This window comes from Crinia signifera, chromosome 4, assembly GCF_055691185.1.
Source record: "Crinia signifera chromosome 4, ASM5569118v1, whole genome shotgun sequence".
NCBI lineage: Eukaryota > Metazoa > Chordata > Amphibia > Anura > Myobatrachidae > Crinia > Crinia signifera.
Genome location: NC_139220.1, coordinates 182,142,973 through 182,167,146, shown reverse-complemented (window position 1 = coordinate 182,167,146; position 24,174 = coordinate 182,142,973). Strand labels below are relative to the sequence as shown.

General features: G+C 42.7%; 1 protein-coding gene across 5 annotated transcripts in view; it reads right to left on the bottom strand.

The window, feature by feature from the left end:
• FRMD4A (FERM domain containing 4A) overlaps window positions 1-24,174 on the bottom strand; it is a 432,053-nt gene that overhangs the window by 178,580 nt on the left and 229,299 nt on the right. Inside the window, exon 1 of one of the 5 annotated variants that reach the window (XM_083183114.1) lies at window positions 15,651-16,052. The exons of the other annotated variants lie outside the window; for them this stretch is intronic. The gene's annotated coding sequence lies outside the window, so the exon portion shown is untranslated. Of the gene's footprint in view, window positions 1-15,650; window positions 16,053-24,174 lie in introns of those variants that run through there. 5 annotated transcript variants of the gene reach the window in all.

Here is a 24,174-nt window from a genome sequence, read left to right as displayed (position 1 = left end):
TAATGAAAATCTAAATTGAGGTGTAAACATAAAGTAGTCTAATAATTGTCGGCTACATGCAAAAACAGCCAGTTTTTACCCTAAACTGAAATCTTTATAACCCACATAGTTCTGACTTTCTCTGCACATGTTACATCTGCCCCACCTGCAGTGCAACATGATTTTGCCCGTTGCTTGCTTTCTTGCTTTGCTAACAAAGATGAAACAGGCCCTTTATTAGAATAAAGATACATTCTTAATCCTGTAACTAAAGTCAGCCCTATGTTAAGTCAAGGTGAAGTTGCCAAATATTTGTCAAAAAAATATACCAAACATATTAATTAGTGTTCACGCTAGGCTGTTTTAGGATGACGCCATGCCCTGTCCGATGGCGCCACGCCCTGTTGGCACCGCAGGAATAGATGACGTGCGGACACGCACAGCATCCATTCACATTAAAGATAAAGCTTGGGGAGCCATGCACTTACATAGGTACTGGGCACACCCCATCAATAATGACAACAATGGGGGCACCTCCCTCCCTATCAGGACACACCCTTTCCGCATGTCCCCCACAACCTTGGCCCATAACCTGCATCATATTTTACCAGGAACACTATTAATACAAGAAGTATTACTTAGTGAAAGTTCTAAATCAAATGGGCAAATCCACACTTCTACCACAGACATTGTTGTAAGATGCATTAAGACAGACAAAAAGCTAATTGTTGATTATTATTCTTGGTTTTAATGTAAATGCTAGTAAAAAACCTTAGGATATTATGACAAAAACAATATACAGTCCAAAACATATTATACTGTGTATAATGTACAGTATAATACAGCTAAGAACCAGAATTTGTGTAACCTGCACTTTCAGCCCAGCAGCAAGGGTAGCACCCTGGTGTCACATCCCCTTCAATACAAATCAAACAAACAAACAAACAAACAAACAAACAACAATGGAAAGCCCACCAAGTGCTTTTTGTATATACTAGTTCTATTTACCATCATTATGTATGTAAAAATACAATTATTTCCTATCCTACCTATTTGTGCTCATAATTGGATGCTGTTAGATTTCCATTTCATTGTGTTAAAAGTATAAGGACACCAAGGGAACTCTCTATTGATGTGTAATTTATTACTTTAACTGAACAGGATCTTATGGATCACTTATTGCTACTCTAGAACACCTAGGTAGAAACACTACCACTCTAGGAGTCCCGATATTCCTCACTACCCAGGTACCCATAAATCCAAGCAGTTCAAGAAAAGACAAGATCCTATCAAAACAGGACTGGTGGAATGGGAGAAGATGGTTTTCTTTTTGACTTCCCACAACAGTGACCCCATACCGTCACTAGGCTTTCTAAGGAGGTCTTTATGCTGCAAGATTATCCTGTTATTAGCGGAAACAAACGCTGGCTATCCCTATTATTTATCACTGTCCTCCTGTTTTAGTGGGAATCAGCCCAGGCTATCTAGCACTGGTTCTGAGTCTGACTGAGGAGATTTGAGAGGAGGGACATGCTCCCATATTTATTTTTTAAACTAATGGATCATTTTAGCACTTTGCTAAAACCTCCAATGAATGTAGCTCGATATATTATATATATATACATCTACATATACATCTATGCAGTGCCTATAGACAACATGTATGCAACTTGGGAACTGCCTATTAAACATATGTGCAAACAGAGAGTTTATATTTGTTTTAATATTTGGTTTGCACATGCATCGTTTTACAAAAACACAATGCTATGAGATGACGGGTTTTAAGTGGGTGCATTTCTGCACTTATATAATAAATGTCAATGTATCTATAAATGGAACCCCATATCCACTTGGGATTCTATTAAACTCTGGGATAAACATTAAAACCTCGTGCTTTGTCACTACTTATGCATGTTAAAAAAAAAAATGTCAACCACATAGTTCATGATACTAAAAACAGTATTGAACGTATGTGTTTGAAATTTGTGTAGCCATGAGTTCAGCGATAACTATAATTTTATAATCTATATATTTTTTATTTATATGTAGTGTTCAAAATAACACATAGAAAAATCCATACAGATACCCTTGCATAATAAATGTTTATTTTTGTATACTTTTATTGAAACCTATAAAAATCACACAAAAAATTTAGACATATGCCATGTCTGGTTTTAATAATATTTTTTTTCCACATAAACATTTCCATGCATTTTACTATCAATAACAGGCCCCCATACACTATGCCATGGGTCCTCAAACTGCGGCCCCCCAGATGTTGTGAAACTACAATTCCCAGCATGCCTTGCCACAGTTATAACACTCCCTTATAGGAGAGCTGGCGATTGGTACACGTTTGATTTGGAAAGGAAAAAAAACAAAACTTGTGTAAAACATTTTTATGTGTCAACCACTTTCACGTCCACCTTTTCATACATAATCGACCTTTTATACCTGTCAACCTAATGCACGTTGAGCATATATTGACAACTTATTGACTGTCTATCTACCTCAGAGTGGGGCTGGTATTCCTTCTAGAGTGCCTCAAAACTTTAGTGACTCTGGATAAGTGCAGGAAACCACAACAGCAATGTATGGATAAGTGATGCTGCTTTCCCACTGCAGACCCGTTTTAACTTACAGGTAATCTTAAACGGTATTTAGCATTCCCACTGCAGCAGATTACAGTTTTAAATGCCATTTAAGTACCATTCCCATTGCAGGTAAAACGTTTTAGCTCTTCAAAACGTTTTTACAGCACAAATGAGTGCCTGTGACTTTAATGGGCTTTTCAGGGATAAAAAGGTGCACACCCACAGTTGTTTTCACATAATAAAAGGTGGGGGAGGGGCCAGTGGTGCGTACAAATCCCGCAGCCGTCGACATTTGTGCTATGTGTCGGCTCAATTTAACCCATGGTGGACAGTAATATATACATTGCTGGCCAGTGCCAGCTATGTATATATTACTGCCTAATAACTAAATCATTGGTGCCCAGTGGTGCCTGCAATATATAGATTGCTGGCATGTGCCAGCAATCTATATATTACTGGCTTATGATTGTCATTGGTGCCCAGTGGTTCCAGAAATATATAGATTGCTGGCATGTGCCAGCAATCTATATATTACTGGCTTAGGATTGTCATTGGTGCCCAGTGGTTCCAGAAATATATAGATTGCTGGCATGTGCCAGCAATCTATATATTACTGGCTTAGGATTGTCATTGGTGCCCAGTGGTTCCAGAAATATATAGATTGCTGGCATGTGCCAGCAATCTATATATTACTGGCTTACAAAAAAAACCATTGGTGGACAGTGCTGCTCCGTGTGGAGCAGGACGGAGGGAGGCGGGGCATGTGGCCGGACCAGCGTCGCTAACGGCATCCAGCCGCAGCAGCAGCCAGCCGGACACAGCGGGGCAGCGTGGACAAGTGAGTATAACAGGAGGGGGGGGGGGTGGCAGCGGGGCGTACCGCCGGGCTGAAAGTGGTTAATCTTTCAGCCCGGCAGCGTACACACACGGAGATGATGGCTGAAAAAATCAGCCATCATCTCTACCGTTTAAGATGCATTCCCATTTCCTCTTAAACGGTAGATTACCGTGTAAAACTCTGCTTTGGAAACGGGTTGAAATACCGTTTAACTTTAAACAGTATTTCAACTCTTGCGCTTTCCCACTGCAGCCTTAAACGGTATTTTGCCCTCAAAAATCGGCAATATACCGTTTTAAGGCTGCAGTGGGAAAGGAGCATTAGATAAATGCTTGCGTTATGTCTAGAAAGGAAGTGTTTTGATTAGCTATTATTTGCAACTACAAAAGGATTTCTCCTTCATTAAACCAGAAAGTGTATAAAGTCCAGTTTAGACAGTTTACAGCAGCATGAATATATTGAATATTCCATTTTTGACAGCATAATAAGGGTTATATTTACTAGGGCTGGATTTAAAATGGCAACAATATTACATGCAAAATCATTTTGTTTTGTATGTTATTATTGTCGTGGTTAAAAATCTATAAAATACCCTTTGGATTTAAAATTAATGATGAAGGAAGAACCACACACATGTTTTCATATCTTGAAGCAATCCAAATACAGGGGTGGGGGATTCAATTACCCAAGATGTTTTCTCAGGAAATTTCTTTTCCACCTGCCTATTAAGTTATCCCCAATAATCGGGCGTGTGCTGCCGTTTCTCCTGCCTCAGTCAGGCAAAACAGATCCCCCAAAATAGCCCTGCTTCGTCCTGTTTCTCACAAAAACAGGTTTCTACTGAAGTGTTTCTTGTCCAAAAATTTTTTTTGGGGGGAAGGGGGCCGACCTAATAGGATAGTCCGGGGAAAAAAGTGAACTCGCTTTCAATTTTTCTGCTCCACTAACTGAATTCCCCTTCAGTATGTAAACACAATAGATAGATGGATAGATAGATAGATAGATAGATAGATAGATAGATAGATAGATAGATAGATAGATAGATAGATAGAACCAGTTAAATTGCCATCCCAATTAGTTGTCGATAGACCAGGTTGTAATTTCATTCAGTTCTAGATGTTTTATTAAAGAGCTAGTGACTATTATATTCAGATATACTAAATCATATGTTGCAGTACTATGTTGCAAAAATAAAAAATGTCCAATATTCTGCCTCTCAGCAGCTTTGATTACAGTACAAATAATAGGAACAGCATGACCTCTAAGCACAAAACCAGACTGACAAGGCACTCTCTGGTATACGCTGACCACAGCAGGGATGTCATCTTTCTTTAGAAACCTCATGAGAACTATAGGTCCAGCACTTTGTCCATACAGGATACATTTGGTATTTTAGAACCAGGTGTGGTATATGGTCCCGACAGTCATTAGCCCGATGTCAGGATCCCGACTGTCCGGACTCAGACAGCGGGGCAAGCGCAACAAAGCACCTTGCAGGCTCGCTGCGCTCGCCACGCTGCGGGCACGGTGGCGAGCCACCTATTCTATTCTCCCTCTATGGGGGTCGTGGACCCCCACAGAGGGAGAATAGCCAATGGCATCTTTAAATAAAATAAATAAAAAATAATGACAGTGACTAAATTATGCACACATAAAATAAACTGCATGACTAACGTATCTGTGTTTAGCATCAATATCACTGCCTGATCAGTATTGGTGCCTGATTAGAGTTCTATGAGGATGGTTGTTAAAATAACATGGAACTCCGCGTACAACCAACTATCATTTTTTACATTTTTTTTAGTAAAATAGTAAAGAGATATCCGGCAGTATTTTATCATAAGTATGGTGAGTACCTACTACATGCCTGCACACAATTGCTTTCATGTTATTCTCACCCCCTGCTGAGTTTTATTTTGCATAAACTAGAGCTAAGAAGGAAATTCCTGCATTCCAAACCCCTCCTGGTTACCCAGTATAATGAAAGTGAGGAGAGGACATGTTCTTCCACCCCACTGTGAACTGAATGCCCTTGTTTGCTACTCCACAGGTTGTTGACAATTTGATTTTCCTTTTTAATATTTCCCTTCCCTGTTTACAATGGATACATACAATTACTGTAATTCCTGGAACCCACTCCCTTTTATATTCATCAGGCATCCCTGGCTAATTCATTGAATCTGTCTTCCACTTTTACCTGATAAGATGGATGATACCGGAGGTGATTGTCAGGGTGACATGCAGGGTTACCTCATTACCAGTTCACAAACATGCACAAAATAATGAAATGGTATGTAATGGAATTGCATTTTATTAATAAAGAAATGTTGCCTCTCACATGAGTCAGTACAGTTCTGTTGAGTTCTGTGCTGAGCAGTGACTATCTGTTAGTAAAACACAGGGCTATCTGTGCTAATTGTGTGTGCTGGATTTACAAAAAAAAAAGTGCTGTTTGATGGATTTAGTTTTTTTACTAGATTCATCTGATGTCATATTGTACATTTTAAGCAATCTACTACTAAAATTTCAATTTAATAGGAAAGTATAAGGTAAAAAAAAAAACATTTATAGCAGCTAAAAATCCAAATTTTCAACTGCCCCTGAAAAAGAATCCAAATCGCATGTGGTTGACATCAGGTCGGATGCGCGGTCCCATGTGCATCGGAGGCTGCGAGTCGCACTGGCTGCAGGAGAGGTATGTCGGGTCATAGCAAAGTCAGGCAGGCTTGGCTAGGTTTGAATGTGATACATATCACATGCAAAAGGACCACATACGATATATATCGCATGTGATGCTGCGCCATGAAAGGTCCGAGGCTGCTTATGTGGAGATTGCGTGTGACTTCTCCAAGGGCAGAAGTTGCACATCTTAAATATCACAGATATGTGTTTGCCTTAGCAACATATTGTGCAATTTGTACCAGCAATACTGCAGATTGAAATTACCTATCCACTACTTTGTGGTGCTGAATGTTTTTTTTTTTGTATGAGATAATGCTACGGTCTTACATGTACTTTCACAGGAGTAACCACAACTTTCCTAACATTAAAAAAAAAAAAATCTTAATCCTGTCTTGCCTGCATTAGTCACTTAAAATATTGTTTTGATATACACAGCTGGGATTTCCGGGATGGAGTGTATAAACTCATTCAAAGAAACCCGGACTACATTTCCGTCCATACATGAAATATTTGATTGTGCATCTCACTCACTATGATTCAGCACTTGGGAATGCAATTCAAAATTCATGTGACCTCTGAAACAGGGGAAAGTCAGCTATTCAGTGTCCAGCCAGGATATCTCTGCTGCATACATAATAACACACCCTGAAATACTGCATCCTAAATCAGCAAATGGTGATTGGCATCTGAAATTGTTTTCAAAGCACCGCCACACCCTAGCAAAACCTCCTCTTGGACCCTACTGTCATCTTATATTAAACATTGGAGGTGGTATTTTTCCATCTCTTCTACTTCTGAGAAATAAAAATATTGTGAAATGTGATTGGCAGCATATATATATATATATATATATATATATATATATATATTATATATATATATATATGTCTAGTGTCCGTGAGTCTCCGATACACTGCCATCTGCTGGCAGACAGTGAAACTACATCTCTTTCTCACACATGCACAAACAAAGAATTAGCAGACTAGTTTTCAAAGCTTTTTCTTTGAGCGGGCTTCCTAATATATATATATATATATATATATATATATATATATATACATACATACATACATACATATACCTCTCAGCTGTTCAATTTTGGCGAGACAGTCCTGTATTACAAGAACTCTTTCGAGCATGGTGATAAATAGATACTTGGTCACGCTATCAAAATGTTGTACAGAGGGTAGGCACGGTCTAATGTTCACGGGACCATTCCCCCTTTTCACATGTACTTTCCTTTGGGATGCTAGGACCAGCATAAAAGTTGATAGATATTAATAAACCCCTTAAGGTTATTCCTTGAGTTTAGGACTAAGATGCTTTGCAGAGAGTCTGTTAAAGTTGAGGTAAAATGTGAATCACAGCCAAACAAAAAACCAGTGGAGAGATAAAGTACAAGCTTACAGGACCTCAACAAAAACAACTGTGTATACTGCGCACCTGTATCTGATGAACCCTTGTAAAACATGAAACTAAAATGTGAACCTGAATCTGCACTTGATTGAGAATAGACATTTCCATAAGTCAGGGGAATGTTTTTCAGAGGTTTTGGCACAGTTCTTATTTTTCCCCTGTGGATCACGGCACAGTGTAAAAACAGAATTGCAGAGTCAGCCTTATGAGAATATTAAGCCCATACACACTGCACAATTTCTGAGCAATATCTTTTAGAAAACATGTAGTGTGTACACTCAATATCATTAACAACCCATCGAATCCCCCTACCCCCCCTTTGTCTTCGGAACATACAGTGCAATTTTTGCTATGTAGCCAATGATATGCATGTTCAGTGGCTGTGAGTGATGTCATTGAACTATTTCGGTAACCGATATTGGCCAGTGTGCACACACTATCTAGTTGGACCAGTGGCACTGCCGATACAATTAACTATATAAGCAGTGCCTCTAGTCTTCTTGTGTGTACTGTATGAGGCTTTCCACTAACATCACAACACAAGTTGCCAGCTTTCTTTTTTTATCCATAATTTGTGTATAGATAGGAACACATTTTAATTTTATTTAGTGCTAAAAGTTACCCTCAAACAGACATACATTAAAACTAGGCCATCATAAACCTAACACCAATGTGTGCAGATGTAATTAGATATTTACTATGCATCAAATCCTAGAAGTGTGATTACAGACAGCTTCATCTGCATGTGTAAAGCTGGTTAAGCCATGATTTCAAAGAATATTAGTGCAAATGGTAAGCCAGCTGTAATTTTAATAAATGCCTATTTAATCAAAAGCATCTTCTACTCTGAACGGAATACCTTCTTTGCCACTCAGTGCAGCCATATTGAGGCAAAAATCAAATTAAAATCCAGAAAAGCAATCAGTAACAGGTTTACACCTAGGACCTGGTAATTTCCAGTTAAATATTGCATTTTCTTAGATAATATCTGTGGATCTGCGTCATCCATGGCGAGTGTAGACATTAGTCAGGGGTACATGACCATAAATATTTCCTGTCTCCATCATGTCTCTTGCATGGTCTTTTAGTTTGCAGAAAAATGTCACCCGAGGCTAAATACGCCATACATAACTCATGCATCTAATCACAACCTTGTAAGGAAATATGAGGTCTAAAATCAACAGGAGAGCATGCATCCCTTTCTAGACTTCACAAGGTGTTCTCTTCTCATCTGAGTTCAAGTTTTCACCTTTCTGTACATTCCCAGTGTAAAGGTGCCCATACACGCACCGATTTCCCGGTACTTTTTGTGCTAAATCGCATCGCATCGCAGTTGCGATGCGATGTGATCAAAACACAGTACAAAAAGTATGTGCAGCACATACTTTTTGTACTGTACGATGAGTTGCAGCGGGAGCGCGCATCTCATAGCACACATCGCACCCGGAAAATCAGTGTGTGTATGGGCACCTTAAGCAGCTCACATACAGTACAGTACACTGCATCTCATGTACCTGAGAGATTATACCATGAGTCATGAAACAACAGACCATGCTCACTTACAGTAGGCATTATGTTCTATAAACTTCCTGGCATATGTAGACATTATGTCATCTACTAGATATCATATGCGATGCCACAAATAGCCTCTAATAAATATCTGACTAGGTGCCAAGGACTTTCTATTACTCCTATGCATGCAAAATAGAAGCATTCTATGAACATTAAGCAAGGGGAATAACAAACGAAGTAGCAGAATATGATAGAACGAGGGCTGCATAGGCTCGAGTGTATTTAAGAGGCTGGGAATTTGTGGGTTGTAAATAAAGTTATTGCAGAAAGTAAGGTGCTGTAGGAAAAACCTCAGGCAGTCAGAGGTAGGTGGATGGGCCAATCAGGTAGCTTAGGGGAGGTAGCTTAAAGAGGGGTATATAGGGGCAAGTTGGGAGGAAGTACTTCCTCTTTGAGTCTGGATCCCCGCCCTCCCTTCCCTTTTTTACAATCCTGTGCTACCTGGCTTATGGGCTGCCCAACCAATTTGATTCAATAACTTTAATTATAAATCGGCGAGAAGGCGCTCTCGGCCAGCAGTCAGGCGGTCGCCGTGCGGTATTGCCCCCCTTTGCTAGGATGGTGGGCGCAGTGGCGTAACTAAGCCTCCGCAGCCCGCGGGGAGGCGCAGAGTAACTATGGGCGCCGGGGGGGCTGCGGTGCTATAGTTACCCGCTGCGCTGCTGCCCGGCCGTATCTTCGGTCACTGTCCTGTCACTCGCTCCCGGCGCCGGCTCCTGCTGATAATGAAAAGTGACACTTAGAAAATGGCTGCCCCCGTATTGCAGACAGTTTTGGCAGCCATTTTCTAAGAGTCACTTTTCATTATCAGCCGGCGCCGGGAGCGAGTGACGGGACAGTGACCACAGATGCGGCCGGGCAGCAGCGCAGCGGAGACTGGAGCAGCGCAGCGGAGCTGAGGGAGACTGGACGGGACAGTGACCGCAGATGCGGCTGTCAGGTATGGGGGCGCCGAAATTTTTTTGGCGGGGGGCGCAAATTATATAGTTACGCCACTGGGTGGGCGAGTCCCGACTCGGCGGGGGGTGTCCGCGCCATACCATAGAAGGGGCGGTAAGTCAGTCACAGTGCAGGCTGTACCTTATGTAGGGGGTGTTTTTGTTGGATTGAAGAGTTGCAGTTGCTACCATTGACATACACCTTTGACTGGTGCTGGCCTCAAGTGTTTTTCTTGGCCATCCCTTTAGACCAGTGGTTCCCAACCTTTTTTCTCTCCCATACCCCTTGATTAAGCTTTTCATTTATAAGTACCCCCTCCTCTCAATTTGAACTATCCACAGTACTTACAAGTTGAGTGGAAGTGAGCGGTATGTGTGTCCTTATATTAAAGGAGTAGTGTGTGGTCAGGAATTGAGTCCCTCTGTGTCTGGCCGCTGGCTGTGTACTGTCTCCAGGGTTCCTGCTAACACCTGTAAGATTAATGCCACTGCTTCCTCCACCTGTGGCAGCGCAGGTAGCTCCCAGTGGATTGCTGATCAGGCAAACACATGAGAAGACGCTAATGACGATGCAGACAGAACCGGAAGTGATGTAACATGATTCGTCTCCATGGCAGTGGGAGACTTATCCTGGAGACTTTTTCCGCCATTACCAATATTATTTTCAAGTACCCCCAACTGGTCTGCAGAGTACCCCCAGGGGTACTAGTACCCCAGGTTGGGAACCACTGCTTTAGACAAATAAGGGTCATACCACTTCAATAAATATCATGACCAGTTTAAACTTAAGTTATTGTTGTCCGAGTCGTTATTTCAGGTTATGGTGTCTTGTGTGAGTTATTTCTAGGCACTTAAGGTTAAGTTATGGTATAGGCCAAGCAACATAATTCCTTAGGCGCCTGAGGACAGTTTGGGATCTTTCTGAAAAGCTTAGAACAGAAAAAAAGGTCTATAATTCCCATATTATAAACCATGTCAGAAAGAATGTAATAAGCTTTTATTGCACCAGTTTTCAGGAATATCCTCATATGTATCATACTAAAATTAATATTGCCTTCAATAATACTTGATGCCTTTTTAAAAATCTGCTTATTTATATTACTGAATGATTCAATTTCATCATTTCTCATGAATGCACCCCAATAGCTTTACTGAAAGAGAACCACTACCTTGAACTTCTGACTGGAGCAAACATTTTATCGCAAAGTTTCATTCGCTAAATTTTCCCACAGCAAAACTTTGCGTACATCATCAGCACAGTGGTAATATAAGGTCAACACCTTTGGGGCAACATACAGGAAGGTCAATAGGGGTATAGGTTGACTTGGGTCAAGGTCAACAGGAGTCTAGGTTGACAAGGGACTAGGTCGAAATTGGTCTAGATCGACACATGCTTCAGGTCGACATGGGATAGGTCGACGGTCAAAAGGTCGACATTGGTTTTTTGACTGTTTTTTGAGCCAACATGCTGTATTTCATGCCTTACCATCCACTAGAGCGTGGTGGGAATATAAAATAGTGCGCCAAGCGTAGCAAGGCCCCGTGCCCGAAGCATCGCGAGTAAAGCGAGCAAAGTGAGGGGATGCGTTACACTTAAAAGACCTTTTCACCGTCGACCTAACCCATGTCGACTTAACGCATGTGTCGACCTAGGCCCATGTCGCCCTAGTCTACCTAGACCCCTGTCGACCTTGACCCATGTCAACCTAGACCCCTGTCGACCTTCCTATATGTTGACCCAACGGTGTCTACCTAATGACTGTCGACCATCTTATAGTCGACCAAACAATCCCAACCCCTGCAACAACGATATGCAGTAACCGGGCAATTAATCCATGCAAATCCTCCTTGTTCCATCATTGCCAATAAGGTCTGCAGGTCATTATCCTTGTATATAAGATATATATATAACTTCTAGCGAATGGTTGCAACACTATGGTGGGTATTTATCAAAGCGTGACAAAAGAGATGAAATTGTGAGAGATAAAGTACCAACTAATCAGCTCCTATCTGTCATTTTCAAACACAATCTTTAAAATTTAAACCAGAAGCTGATTGGCTGTCACTTTATTTTGCTCAATTTTATCTCTTTTTGAGCAAAATAATAAATGTGACCATAAGGAGAATAATGTATGATCAGAACCACCAGCACAACTCACAGGGACACCAGTGGCTTAAACCTCCAATTACAACTTTTGGTACTTGTGAGTTATCCGGGCTGCCGATTTTTTCATCGCGCCCGAAATCGGGGGCATCGCGTCGGTCGTGGCCGTTATAAGGAGCCGCGACGCGATGCCCACGATTTCCCATAGACAGTAATGTTAAAAGACGCGATGGACCCGATTTCCGACACGATTTCCCATAGACAGTAATGTTAAAAGACGCGATGGACCCGATTTCCCATAGACAGCAATGTTAAAATAAAATTACAATGTGAAATTGGCCAATATGTTTTAAAAAAAAATGTTTCATGGCCCCCCACCACCGTTAACGCCACCCCGCTATTGACGCCAACCCGAAGCGTGGCGAGCGCAGCGAGCCCGCGAGGGGCGGCGGTACGCGTCCTCCGACCTTTTCATGCCCTACTATCCACTAGGGCGTGGAGTGAGAATAGAATAGTGTGGCGAGCGCAGCGAGCCACCGAGCCCGAAGCGTGGCGAGCGCAGCGAGCCCCGCGAGGGGACGCGGACACCTTCACAGGTATCCGCGTGCCCTTGCGGGCTTCACAGGTGTCCGCTGCGCTCGCCACGCTTCGGGCTCGGTGGCTCGCTGCGCTCGCCACACTATTCTATTCTTACTCCACGCCCTAGTGGATAGTAGGGCATGAAAAGGTCGGAGGACGCGTACCGCCGCCGCTCGCCACGCTTCGGGTTGGCGTCAATAGCGGGGTGGCGTTAACGGTGGTGGGGGGCCATGAAACATTTTTTTTAAAAACATATTGGCCAATTTCACATTGTAATTTTATTTTAACATTGCTGTCTATGGGAAATCGGGTCCATCGCGTCTTTTAACATTACTGTCTATGGGAAATCGTGGGCATCGCGTCGCGGCCCCTTATAACGGCCACGACCGACGCGATGCCCCCGATTTGGAGCTAAATCGTGGGCATCGCGTCGGTCGGGAGTCCTTAAGTTAACCAAACTTAAGGACAAAATCGGCAGCCCGGATAACTCACAAGTACCCAACTTTTCTACCCACATGTTAAAACTAATAACAAATGAAAAAGATCTTTTATCCAGTGTCCATCCAGAGTAAAAAAAGAAAAAAAGAGAGAGAAAGATAATTGGGTTTCAGGAAATGAACACAGCCATTATGAAATTTACACTTTAATGTAACTGTCAACACATGTATGTTCTTAGCAAATGGAAACAGTTTGCTGTTTACATATGAAAATCTTGTTTTCATTCAAAGCAGGTGAACTGTTAAAGCAACGCCGAGTAGGAGGGGGTGACTGGAAATGCAACATGTCACTCAAGGATGAAACTGGAAGAGGCAGAAGATGTCTCCTGGTTTATACCGCCATAAAGCAGGAGCACTTATTTTAAGAGTACAACCAACCACAACATCTCTAAGCAACTCACATATAATCCTCTGTATTATATAAAAATATTCTATACGTTTATACATACAAAGGTACATCCCATCAGAGCTGTCATGAAATCAAAGAACATGAAACATTTTGATTTAATGACCTCGGCTGTAATGACAAGAGGCAGGTATACCAACACCAAACATGTTGGTCAGACAACACAACTGGGACCCTGAATATACTAATATGCTATGCATTCTGGGGGGATCGGCTAATTATACTTTAGGGCTCCTCTATATATTGAGATACCCATCCACTAATTTATCATTTGGATTAATATGAGCGAGTTTAAACTTGTCAGGTGACTCAACACCCCATCATGACATTTACTAGATGCCTAGAACCGAGATACGGTCTGAATGCAATGTAAGCCTATACACACATACTCTGCAATTAATAATAAGGTTGTAGCTATGGTACTTATGTATTATCTGGGCTCCCATGTTAAATGCACCCCATTTTTTCATACCCCTACTATCCAACTATGCATGGAGTTGATTTTATATAGTGTGGCGAGCGCAGCGAGCCACCGTGCCCGAAGCGTGGCGAGCCCCGCGAGGGGACGCGGTCTCATAAGAAAAACGGGAGCCCAGATATTACATAAGTACCGGGAAATTTAATAGGATGAGAGATTCAGAACATGAAGTATTTGGTAAGAAATCTCCAGGTTTTTTTAAAGCAGCAATCATTTACACTGCAAAACCAGTTTGATTTTGCAGTGTAAATGATTGCCGCTCTAAAAAAACCTGGAGATTTCTTAACAAATACCTCACTTTCTGAATCTCCCATCCTATTACATTTCACCCCAAAGCCTCTGCATTCTGATCTTGATATATCTAAAGAACTTGTTGCTACAATAACAGTTAATATCATGTGTAAAAATGCTTTACAGTATCTCTATTCTGCCACCACCACCATAAGGTAAAGAAATATCATATTTTCTCTTTACTCCCATGTATAGTGCATGGTAATGGAGACTTCTCACGTTTCCTAGCTGCACGCTCTGTCTGGGTAGGCTGCCTACATCATTGAAGACTTGTGTATAGTATTAAATCCGCCAAGGCTATTTATAGAACTTAACGCCTCCTAAAACACTGTGACCATGGTAAAGGTGAAATCTGTTCTATTTCACTCTTTTCAGTAATGAACCAGCCAATTGCATATGTCCCTGCAGTATAAACCATCACCATCGTCATCATCATGCAATGGACATGTCTACTGGTGTATCTCGGAATGAATAACATCCTATCTCACTGCTATCTCTCTAGAGAGTCTGTCTCCTTGCTCTGCACTTACTGCACCTTCTCAAAGTGCAACATCACATTAAAGATGTGTAATACAAACAGAGAGAATCCCACCTTTCTTTTCCATGTACCGGCAATCTCTGATTACACACAGATGTAGTGCTTACAGTCTGTATTACTAATGGCTGCTCGCCCACCTGTGTGTGTGTATATATATATATATATATATATATATATATATATATATATATATATATATACACACACACATACACAGTTATACACATAGACATACACATATATCTAAAACCACAATACTGAAAGCTCTGTAATTTTTAAATAAATCAAGCAATCTGGTATGTACATTTCAATTACATTGTATAATATAATACATTCTGCTATAAATGCTTTGGTAAGCATAAACAACATGCATATCATGTTAGCATCTATGATGTGTATACTGTATGTATGTTGTGTGTGTGTGTGTGTGTGTGTGTGTGTGTGTATATATATACATATATATATGTGTGTATATATATATACATATATCCCTGTGAAGTACATGTTACCTGAGCAAAATGACTGCTCTTTATGTATTTACATAAATGAGGATACAGCACACACAGTGTGCACATATTAATAGTGAAGGGCTTCTCTGCAGACTCCTATATGTGAGTATATATATATATATATATATATATATATATATATATATATATATATACATATAGCATGTGTGCAGTACATGGCCATGCACTGGTGTGTGGGCTGAATCTGGGCATGGGGCGCACACATTACCTTCTCGTCACCTCAGCAGGATCAGACGTTCTGCAGATGGTAACCCCAGAAAATAGCATCCCATTAAGTCCTCGTTAAACAGGCTCTCGGCCTAAGCAGCAGCATCCATGGTTTCCATCCATCTGTAAGTACCTCCTCTGTGATGGAATACAGCAGACACAGCCCCTCTTCTTGCTGCTGCTGGCTTCCTCCTGCCTGTGTGTGTGTGAGTGTGTATATGTGTGCTACTACCACAAGCCACAGACGCTACACACAGAGGCAGTGGCCGGCGGGCAGTGTGCCTCCTCACAGGGAGCAGCAGCCAGACATCACCCAGTAGTGGTGCTGCTGACCACAGCGCAGGCAGGCACTGGCAAGGCGCACACACACGCAGGCTGCTGCCATTGGGAGGAAGGTGGGGGGGGAGAGAGAAGGGAGCCGCCGCTGCTGCCTCAGACACTTTGCTGTTCCCCTGGATTTCCCGGCTGCTGCCTTGTTATAATGACTCACGTGCAGACAAAAACACACATTACATGAAAAGAGGCTGCTGCTGGGTGTTGGGGGAAGGGGCCTGGCCTGCTTACTCTACTGATGCCGGCTGTGTGTGTGTATCCCTAGCTAGTAGCTATTGCCTTAGCACTCTAGCTCACTGGGACCCTACACTGCACAGCAACATCTGGGCTGCGGCACATAGACCTGCTGACAAGTCATCTCACTTGGGGATACTACACACTAGGCACTGGTACTGTTCTCACTAGTTTCCAGTCTTTGGCCCTTATTCAGGTTGGTTCACAGATATGCTAAACTGCCAGCAGCAGCTTAACATATGCCATCCTTAGCATTGCAAGGAGGAGGTGCATACCATCTCCTGCCTAGCCCACATACCACCCCCTGGACATACCTCCCAACTGTCCCGAATTTCACAGGACAGTCCCGTTTTCAATGGCAGGCAGGGGGCATGGTGAGCAGCTCACAGAGCTCGAAACCATGCCCGCAAAGTGGGAAAATGGGGGCATTTCCTTGTGGAAGCATCATCCCTATGAAGCCACGTCCACGTGTACTGGCCACATCCCCTTACGGGGAGCACACAGTTTCAGGGTGCCTTGAGTCCCACTCTGCATATGCATAAAGTTGGGAGGTACACCTACATACCACCTCCTCAGTGGCGTTACTATAGCACCGCATCCCCCGCGACCGCGTGGGGGGGGGGCGCTGTGCATGTGCGGGCGCCGGGGGCTGCAGTGCTATAGTTACACCCCGCCACAATCTTTACCTGTCTTCAGTACGCGCTGGTCCCGGCTCCCTTCTTCTGCTATGAGGACCACCACAAAATGTCCGCCCCCATTTAGCAGACAGTTCTCTGAAACTGTCTGCTGTATGGGGGTGGACATTTTGTGGTGGTCCTCATAGCAGAAGAAGGGAACCGGGACCAGCGCGTACTGAACGTAGGTAAGACTGCGGGAAATGGGGCGGTTTGCATGGGCGGCGGGGTGGGGGTTGCTGGGGTGGGCGAGCGTGCGGCTGGGTGCGCGGGCGGGCGTGCGGCTGGGTGGGCGCCCTCCCTTTAACGGAGGGGGGGTGCCAAAAACCTAGTTACACCACTGCACCTCCTGCCTGCATACCACCTACTGCCTGTATACCACGTCCTGCCTTCATACCCCCCCCCCCCCCGGTCTGCATTTGCAATTACTCCAACTGAGATGCGACTGCAGTTTAGAATGAATATTGCGGCCATCAATGTTAACTGCCTTGTTAAGGCTGTGTTTAAAAAAGTGACAAGAGCTGATTGGTTAGTACTTTATCTCTCCGCTTCTTTTATACATCTCCTCCCCTCCAATGTAAATAAGTGTTGGGATCATTTGGTCTACAACAAGTTGGTCGACAAGCGTTAGGTCAACACCGTTAGGTCGACACCGTTAGGTCGACATGGTTCTAGGTCGACATGGGTCAATGTCGACCTTGGTCTAGGTCGACATTGGTCTAGGTCGACATGGGCTTAGGTCAACAGTGAAAATGTCGAAATGGGGTTTTCACTGTTTTTTTTTACCCAAATGTCAACACAGTTGACATGGCCACTGTTTCCAATGCACCACATCCCCGTGCATCGCTCGTTTCACTCGCTATGCGCTCGGCACACTTTTATTCTCCCACCACGTCTTAGTGGATGGTAGGGCATAAAATACCGCCTTTCGACACATCAGCTCAAAAAACAATGAAAAACCCATGTTGACCTTTTGACTGTCGACCTAGATCCTGTTGACCTAATGCTTGTGTTGACCTAATGACCTGTCGGCCTAAGCCCATGTCAACCTAGACCCATGTCGACCTAGAACCATGTCAACCTATCCCCATGTTGACCTAACGGTGTCCACCCAACGCTTGTCAACTAACTTGCTGTAGACCCAATGACCGTATCCTGTAAATAATAACAAAAGAGGGGATTGCTATAATTGACCCCATGATGTATAGTGTAAAAACCTATCTCTGTTGCCAACACCCCATTTCACCAATGTCAGTGCATTCACCCTATAATAAATATACCTGTTCTTGAGAGCTTGCAGCTTAATAAGATGGATTGTTTTTAAGAATATTGTATAATATGAATAAAGTGAGTTTATATCCTGAGTTAACTAATTTGAGCTGACTTAAATATTCAATTACATTTGAAAGATCCAACACTTTAAATAACTGTCACAGTAATAACTAGATGTTTTTTGAGGGGTTATTTTTGGTGGTGGGGTAGATGTGAGTTTAAAGTTGGAGCTATAACATCTGCAGTTTATCATATTAATGGCAACATGTTCTGTTCGCATTGAAAACCATTAACTACACTATATAATATGTATCAATTTTAGCTTCAACAAGTTTGATTATGTTGGAATTGCTTCAAACAGATTCAATCCTGCTCACATTGCTTATATGTAGATCAAATGTTTTAGTTTATCTAAGCTTCATAAATATATTGCATATTGTTAAACATTAGATCTGACTAGATTAAATGGTTCAAGAAGTGCTTTAAAAAATTCATTCATCTCTAATCCTGAGCTTTCCAACCATGCAAGTTCCGATGAGAAACCGTTTCCGAAACCCACAAAGTGAATCATATTTCATAGATAAATAGTTATTTTTCTACATAGATATGTCCTAAAATCGTATTATGAAAAAAGTCTTTAACATTCTGTGTACCCATAAAACCTTTAGATCATTTGAGCAGGGTGTTTTTTTGTCCATACAATACACCCTTGCTTTTTGCTTTGAATGCTATTGTATATACCAGCCAGTGTTGTGAGCATGAATGACTACAGAAGGAAGCAGTGAAGTAAATGAATATGTATGAAAGTAAAAGTTGCATTAACGCATCACTAAACTCAATAAATAGTCTGCAAGTGGAAAACTTTATAGTTTGAAATAATAAAATAATAAATCTGCAGGTTTTTTAGTTCTGTAAATTAAAAAATATAATGCATAAGCCATAAGGCTTTATTTATTTTTTAAATAATATACAGCACTAGTTGGATGTCCAAAAGTTTATGCTTATGTAATTCTTGTTCCACCTACCCTTTCTAACCACAGAAGGGAAAAAGCTGTGGCAGCCAGAGCAAGTCTCCAGCTATCCACCTACCCTTCCCAACCACAGATGGGCAGAAGCTGCTGCAACAGGAACAGCAAGTTTCCAACTATCCAACTACCCTTCCCAACCACAGCAGAGCAGAAGCTGCTGCAGCAGCCAGAGCAGGTCTCCAACTATCCATCTTCCCTTCCCAACCACAGCAGGGCAGAAGCTGCTGCAGCAGCCAGAGAAAGTATCCAACTATTCATCTTCCGTTCAACCACAGCAGAACAGAAGCTGCTGCAGCAGGCACAGAAAGTCTTTAACTATCCACCTTCCCTTCTGAACCACAGCAGAGCAGAAGCTGCTGCAGCAGCCAGACCAAGTCTCCAACTATCTATCTACCCTTCCCAACCACAGCAAGGCAGACGCTGCTGCAGCAGGCACAGCAAGGCTCAAACTATTCACCTTCCCTTCCCAACCACAGTAGGGCAAAATCTGCTGCAGCATCCAGAGCAGGTCTCCAACTATTCACCTTCCCTTCCCAACCACAGCAGGGCAAAAGCTGCTGCAGCAGCCATGGCAGGTCTCCAACTATTCATCTTCCCTTCCCAACTACAGCAGGGCAGAATATGCTGCAGCAGGCACAGCAAATCTTCAACTATCCATCTTCCCTTCCCAACCACAGCAGGGCAGAAGCTGCTGCAGCAGCCAGAGCAGGTCTCCAACTAGCCACCATCCCTTCCCAACCACAGCAGGGCAAAAGCTGCTGCAGCAGACACAGCATGTCTCCAACTATTCGCCTTCTGTTCCTAACCACAGCAGGGCAGAATATGGGCAGCACCAGAGCAAGTCTGTAAATATCTACCTTCCCTTCCCAACCACAGCAGGGCAAAAGCTGCTTCAGCAGCCAGAGCAGGTCTCTAACTATCCAACTACCCTACCCAACCACAGCAGAGCAGAAGCTGCTTCAGCAGCCAGAAAAAGTCTCCAACTATCCACATACTCTTGACAACCACAGCAGGGCAGGAGCTGCTGCAGCAGCCAGAGCAAATCTGCAACTATCCACCTATACTTGCCAACCACAGCAGAACAGGAGGTGCTGCAGCAGGTACAGAAGAACCCAAAACCCTCAATGAATGAATATGCAAACAATAAAGAGAAAAATTAACTGACGGGGGATTGATCTCACATGAATTTCACAACGATATCTACAGTGTTCGATTCACAGACCACTCTGCCGATGAGTCGCTTATTAGTTTCAGTTTTTCAAAAGTCTTGTAATGTATTATTATTATTATTATAATTTTATTTATAAGGCGCCACAAGTGTTTCGCAGTGCCGTACAAAGGAACAATACAGGGAGACAAAACTTGGCATAACATTGAATAAATAACAAAAATACAGTACAAATAAAGAGCACCACAGTTCAATACACATTACAGCTTAAATGTAAGTAGTGAGGACCCAATCAACATACAACTAGAGGCTTGAGGCCAATGATGGAGATGAGTATAAAGATGGTCACTGAGTGTTGGAGTAAAGGAGAGCTGTGAGTGAAATGTGAAGAGAAGTGGGCTTTGACAACAGGAGGGAAGAGGGCCCTACTCGGAGGAGCTTACAATCTAGTAGGAAGGGGAGACAGACAGATTACAAGAGGTGCAAGCGAGGGGGTGGTGGTTAGATAGCAGGATGTAAACAGGCCAGGGGTCGGAGAACCAGCTGGTTTATGCAGTGGAAGGGTACGCTTTGATGAATAGGTGAGTTTTCAGTGCCCGTTTGAAGCTGTGCAAGGTCGGGGAGAGTCTAATGGAGCGAGGGAGTGCGTTCCACTGAAGGGGTGCAGCACGGGCAAAGTCCTGTACTCTAGCATGGGAAGCAGTGATCAGGGTGGAGGAGAGACGACAGTCGTCAGCTGACCGTAGAGGGCGGGAGGGTGTATGAGTGGAGATGAGGTTAGAGATATATGGAGCAATGGAATTAGAGATGGCCCTGTATGTGAGTGTGAGGTGTTTGAAGAGGATTCTGTAGGGGAATGGAAGCCAGTGCAGATTTTGTTGAAGGGGAGTAGCAGAGTTAGAGCGGCGGGAGAGGAAGATAAGCCTGGCTGCAGCATTGAGGACAGATTGGAGAGGAGCTAGTTGGGATTGAGCGAGGCCAGTGAGAAGATGTGAAAAAGTTTATAATTTAATGGACCCTTATAGGCCTTTAAGGGTCCACTTTAGGGAGTCTGTACATTGTGTTGTATTCAGAAAGTCATAGCACCCTTAAGGGATCGTCCGATTAAACCCATCTTCGAACGTAGATTTTAAAATGATATGGTAATGTGCAAAATTTGAAGACGATCAGTTAAAGCGTTCAAGAGTTATCATGGAAAACACACACACACACACACACACACACACACACACACACACACAAACAAACATCGTTCAGTTATTCTTATGTAGATGATATCAACAAGCAAAATGTGTAATTTATTTCACCATATCATATTATTTTAAAGAATTTATGAAATCTGTACTAATATTTGTTATTTTGGCTACTCTAAAGTCTAGTATATCACATAGAAAGATGTTATATATATTTTTCGGAAAATTGATATGCAGGGAACAGTTCAGAAAAAAAAAAAAGGCAGGGCATCAATATAGCATCTGGAGCATGAGCTGATGATCGCTAAGACCAGAGGCACTTTAAGCGATAAGGGTGCTTCAATTGGACATTGTGCCAGAGTCTACTGCTCGTACACAGGTTCCCAGGTATATCCCTATTGCACATACGCAAATCACCAGAAAATGTCCTGCAGCCTTTGCTGTGCTAAAGAAGTGGTGAGTATGAATATATGGGTTCAGGGTGTTTGGGCCCCCCTGCACACTGTACCCCAATTATAGATACTGTATGCTACTGGTTAAGACTCTGATACAGTAACAGTCTTATATATGGAAGGTTGAAAAAACTTTCAGTGATCTCTTCAATATGTTGCTGGTGCAATATTTCCACTCAAATCATCAAATATATGTGTGGTGGACAAATCAATTAATTTATATATTTTAAAGATTACAACTTAAGCTGGTTCTGAGCTTAACAATTGTATCCAGCCCAATATCACTGCTGATAGGACCCGACATGTGACAAGTGCACACACACTTGCAGATGCCGGTTTCAATGGGGGAAGCCACACAACCTACTGCATTCTGCTGCAGGGCCAACAGGTGATGCCACTAGCGACTCAATCACAAGCAAGCATATCATGAGTACACATTAGACAAGGTAATCGATATGTTGCTCGATATCCGGGATCGGGCAACATAAGGGGGTTTTTCTGCTTGGTAAGGTGGGACCATATATGGGCGGATCAGGTTTTTTTTTTCAACTGTGCATGCGTAGCTTTCGCTATGCGCATGTGCGGCGACCTCACACCGCTCACGGTTGGGTCTCTCTGTGCGAAAAAACCTGTCCGCAAGAGCACGGTCATTGTGGGCGGCATGGGGGCATTTTTAGGGGAGCGGCCGGAATAATGAGGAAAACTGGGCGTAAACATGGGCGTACACGGGGGTGTGCACATAAATGTTCGGTGCTACAACCGCCTCGATCGGTGAACGCACCGTGCATTTTGGCCCAAAAACAGGCGGACGCCAAAGATAGCTCCAGACCACCCCTAGAGATACCGTATGAGAGCGGACGCCTGGGTCTGCTAATTAACGCTGATTATTACACCCGAATAAGCAATGCTGCAGCCTATTAAGTGAAAACCATGATTTCACTACCTGCAAGCCACACACAGCCCTCAAACACATTGGAAGCATATCTTTCTACACTTCTCTACATGTAAAGGTTGGTTTAATTTTAGGTAAGATTCATTCTAAGACCTGCTTATATATGTCAAGGTAGTTATTTTATAACCATCTACACCCATTCAGTAAGTGTTTTTGTATACTTTAAAAAGCAGGACATTCAATTCACAGAAGTCGACATGTGTCAACTTTTTCACTGTAACACCAACATAACTCTCACGATCGGTGACACACGCTGAGTTTTCCATTGAAAAAAGGCGAGACCCATCCGTGCACCGTGGCGTACGCTCAGATATACACAAGATGTCGGTGGGAAAACGGACGAGACCCATCCGTATACGGTGGCGTACTCTCTGTTGTACGCCAGTTATCGGTGGCTAAGAGGAGAGCCGTCCGTGCACGGTGGCGTACGCTCAAGTGTACGCCACTCCCCATTGTCGGTGTTTGTGACCGTCCGTGTGCGGCTGTTCTGTGGTCGGACTTACGCTCACCGTCCGCGTACGGGAAACGTACGGTGAAACGGACCGTACATACGTTTCACCAACCTAACCAGAATAAGGCCCATAATCTGGTGTGTACAGTATTGTCAAATATTAAATTGTCACTCTTTGGAATTCATTGATTTGTTCTCCTGGTGAATATTATATAAGACATTTAATATGTTTTTTTTTGTAATAATATTCACTTATATTACTCATTTTGAGATGCATGTCAATCTTGATGGTCAGGCACCTGAGTAAGACCCACTCTGTGCATTTGAAGAAAATGTCACGTGAGTTCAGACACAGTGCCCCCTGAGTACAACAAGTACCCCCCCTCTCAGTGACAATTTTTTAATCGATAATGTCTGTAAATATAATGTGAGACAGATTGTGAAAATCACAAACTTCAGAAAACATTGGAGGTACTGTACCCACCCCAAACCATCTGAAAATCAGTTCAATCGTCAATTAATCTGTTCAGAAAGCAAAGCTAAAAAGAAAAAAATACATTATTACTAGAGTTGTATGTTTGTTTCTGTGTTGTGTTCTTGAAAATGCAAACAGTAGAGAAAACTATGCACATAGGATATGGAAACAATGGTATAAAGGGAGAGTTAGGAACAAAGGGGTTGTGAAAATTCCAATTTTCTTAATAGCACATGTAGCCAAGACAAAGTTCCGTCTTCAATTACGCTGGCAGCAGGAAAAGGAGCTGGATG